A 3,822-nucleotide genomic window follows, 5' to 3' on the forward strand; every position below is an offset into this window, starting at 1 on the left:
TCATCATAAAAAGTAGGTCTCCCAAATTAGAATTTAGACCAAATTATGAGACAAAAGATCTCATTAAGACCGTTAAAGAGGACGGGCCAAACTTTAGTCCACTGCAGGGTTTGGTCCTGGTTTAGTCCTGGTTTTGTCCTGGTTTAGTCCTGGTTTAGTCCTGGTTTAGTCCTGGTTTAGTCCTGGTTTAGTCCTGGTTTAGTCCTGGTTTAGTCCTGGTTTAGTCCTGGTTTTCCTGTCCTTTAGTCCTGGTTTAGTCCTGGTTTAGTCCTGTTTAGTCCTGGTTTAGTCCTAGTCCTGGTTTAGTCCTGGTTTAGCCTGGTTTCCTGGTTTAGTCCTGGTTTAGTCCTGGTTTAGTCCTGGTTTAGTCCTGGTTTAGTCCCTGGTTTAGTCCTGGTTTGGTCCTGGTTTAGTCCTGGTTTAGTCCTGGTTTTGGTTCCTGGTTTAGTCCTGGTTTAGTCCTGGTTTTAGTCCTGGTTTAGTCCTGGTTTAGTCCTGGTTTAGTCCTGGTTTTAGTCCTGGTTTTAGTCCTGGTTTTAGTCCTGGTTTAGTCCTGGTTTAGTCCTGGTTTAGTCCTGTATTAGACCTGTTTTAGTCCTGGTTTAGTCCTGGTTTAATCCTGTTTTAGTCCTGTTTTACGAGACGAGACAATTAACCGGTGCGTCCTTTAAACAGACTTTTCCGTGTCTTTTTAATTCCTCAAATGTTAAAACAACTAATTAAAGCATTTTTCTTCATTTGGCCTGAACGCTGGACAACTGGACTTCAGAGAAACTGGCACCGAGCGCGACGGACCAAACGCAGCGCCAGAAAACCAAAAACCCAGCCAGATTTTTGGACGAAATGCAGTTTTTGATGGACAGAAATGATCATTAACTTAGTGTGAGGGCGTTTTCCAAAAGCCTTCCAAGCCCCAACAGAACTTATTAAAACGCAGATTTCAGAAGTTTTTTTTTTTAAGTTGAGTTTTATCGTTTTTAAAAGTCTCATAAGACACTATTTTCTGTGTTCTAATGTCGTTTTCTCATCACAAACAAACAAAACACAGCTCCAGGTCCGTTTTTGACGAGGCAACAGCGTTATAACATGGCATGTGAGATTTTAGTCAGTAGAAATTCGCAATACGTGCATCACGAATTTCAGACTTCTGATCATCGCGCAATTCACACTGGGAAGGATTTTCTGAAAAAGTGAGCGTCAAACCTCCATGTTTGTTTTCCCAGTGGGACGTGTCTATCGTCAAAGTCGATCTTTTCAAGTCTTTTGAACCATGTCGCTTTTGTTTCCGGTTCTGATATTGTCATATTTTAGTTTTGGGATTCGGACATCGTAATATCTGGGTTTCACGTGACGTCACAGGGCTTCGTTTGTCAGCGCAAAATCAGATGGAGGGCAGGAAGTGAACCGTCTGGAGGAAAATGCTGATGTGTTGTGTAGTTTACAGCTGTGCCAATCGTTCTAACTGAGAGAAGGAAAAGCGATTTTTTTAGAGCACCGAATATCGTCGTCCACAAAGGTCAGAAATGGGAAAAGCCGACAGAACAACGCCGTAAAAAGTGGATTACAAACCTGTTTGCGGTCGGGAGGAGCAGAATTCGCGAATGCTCGTGTCTGCAGTGAACACTTCGACAAAGGTTTGTTACAAAGCTAAATAGTTTTTTGTGGTTTACCTAAATATAAACGAATCATTAACGACTAACAACGTCTATTGACATTAAATAGTTCAGATAGAGGTCACTGCCGATACACTGCAGTTTTTCCCATAACGTCTATACACATAAAATAAGAGAAACACTCACCCCGGCCAAGACCAAACCATAATCATCATTTAGGCGTTTTGCACCGAGGTTGTGGACCCATCCACTGACAAAAAAAGTTCTATGCCTCCAAACTTTTGTACTTTGCCTTCATCTGTTGTCTGGTGTAGAACGATGTCTGAAGAGCTAAATAGTTCGTGATCTCCTCTGCCTCGATTGTCGGCAAATCTTTTACTTCAGTTGAAAACTCTCTCATTTTCAATAAGATCAGGGTCACGTCCAATATATTTGTCGACTAACTGCTCGTACTTTTGCCTCGTTACTGGCTCTAAATCCTGACAATAAGAACTCTTCTCCATATCTGTGTTCTCCAGAGCCGTGTTTGTTTGTCGTGTTTGTCTTCACTTCCTGCAATCCACCTGAAATTTGCGCATCATTGTGATCATGTGACTGGAACCCTCCTATTGTGTGGTTGTTGGATCCTAACAGCGGAAAACGGGCTTCGGAAGTTCGCGAACTCCATAACTGCAAAAGGAAATCAAAAGTGTGTGACTCAAACCTCTGTTCAAACTGTTTCTCTTCCCAACGGAATTGAAAAACAGTGAAAGGTGAAGGTGATGGGCAGGATTGATCCACAGGAAGGAACAAAAAGGAAACATTTGACTGACTAAATCATCCCGAGTTTGTAGCGAACATTTTGTATGTGGAGCGACATTAAAGCAAAATCCCGATCCCTTCGCTCAACCTTGGTTACGAATTTAAAAAGTCAACGCCAAAGTGAAAGGCACCAACTGTTCACCAAGAAACACCTTCCACTGCAAAGAGACCAAGACGTGATGTTGCTGTAAAACCACAAGAACAAGAAAGTGCAGCTCAGTCTGTTTGTCTTCTGCTCCTCTACATTAACAAACTGGATTTTACTTTGTTGTCGCTCCACATACAAAATGTTCACTGCAAACTCGTCAAATGTTTCCTTTTTGTTCCTTCCTGTGGATCAATCCTGCCCATCACCTTCACCTTTCACTATTTTTCAATTCCGTTGGGAAGAGAAACAGTTTGAACAGAGGTTTGAGTCACACACATCTGATTCACTTTTGCATTTATGGAGTTCACAAACAAATTTCTTGAGCCGTTTTCCGCTGTTTGGATCCAACAACCACAACAATTAACGATGTCCGAATCCCAAAATTAAAATGTGACAATATCAGAACCAGAAACAAAAGCGACATGGTTCAAAAGACTTGAAAAGATCCACTTTGACAATAGACGCATCCCACTGGGAAAACAAACATGGAGGTTTGACGCTCACTTTTTTCAGAAAATCCTTCCCAGTGTGAATTGCGCGACGACCGGAAGTCTGAGATTCATGATGCGTGTGTTCCAGGACTGAAATAATTTAAACAAAACACAACTCCAGGCCTGTTTGTGACGAGGAAACGACATTAGAACAGACCAGAAAACAGCGTAATATGGACGATTTTAAAGGTCTAAACTTGACCAAACTTCAGTCCGGTGAGTAGATCTCCGCGAGTTCTTTAGGCTGCCTCCGCGGAGAAAACTGAAGATTGATCAGTTCGCTGAAGGAAGTGAAAAAGCGTCCGGTGGAGCTCCATAAATCGCGTGGTCGGAGCTGGATGAATAAATAATGGAGCCCCCTTTCTTTGGACCCATTCTGACACCATCATTTATTTATGCTGAGAAATGATTCCCTCCGCGCGCTGACGGCGAGGCCCTGGAGACGCCGCCGCCGCCCTCGCCCCTCCCTACGAACAGCTCACTCACAATCCGCCTGTCGTCCGTTCATCCGATTTTTCAAAATAAAATCAAAAATAAGAAAACGAAAAAAAAACAGCAATTTTCTTCATTATTTGTCTCCAAAACCAAAATGAAAAAACAGATAATGATTCGTTTTTTTCAGTTTTTCGGTTTTGTGTTTAAATGAAAAATGGAAAAAACAGATAATGGACTAAACCAGGTCTAAAACAGGACTAAAACAGGTCTGGGACCAGACCGGAACCAGGCCGGGACTGAGATCAGAATTGAGACCAGGACTAAAAACGGTTTA

The sequence above is a fragment of the Boleophthalmus pectinirostris genome, unplaced genomic scaffold (assembly GCF_026225935.1).
Source record: "Boleophthalmus pectinirostris isolate CB_2022bp ecotype Guang Dong unplaced genomic scaffold, ASM2622593v1 HiC_scaffold_23, whole genome shotgun sequence".
Lineage (NCBI taxonomy): Eukaryota > Metazoa > Chordata > Actinopteri > Gobiiformes > Gobiidae > Boleophthalmus > Boleophthalmus pectinirostris.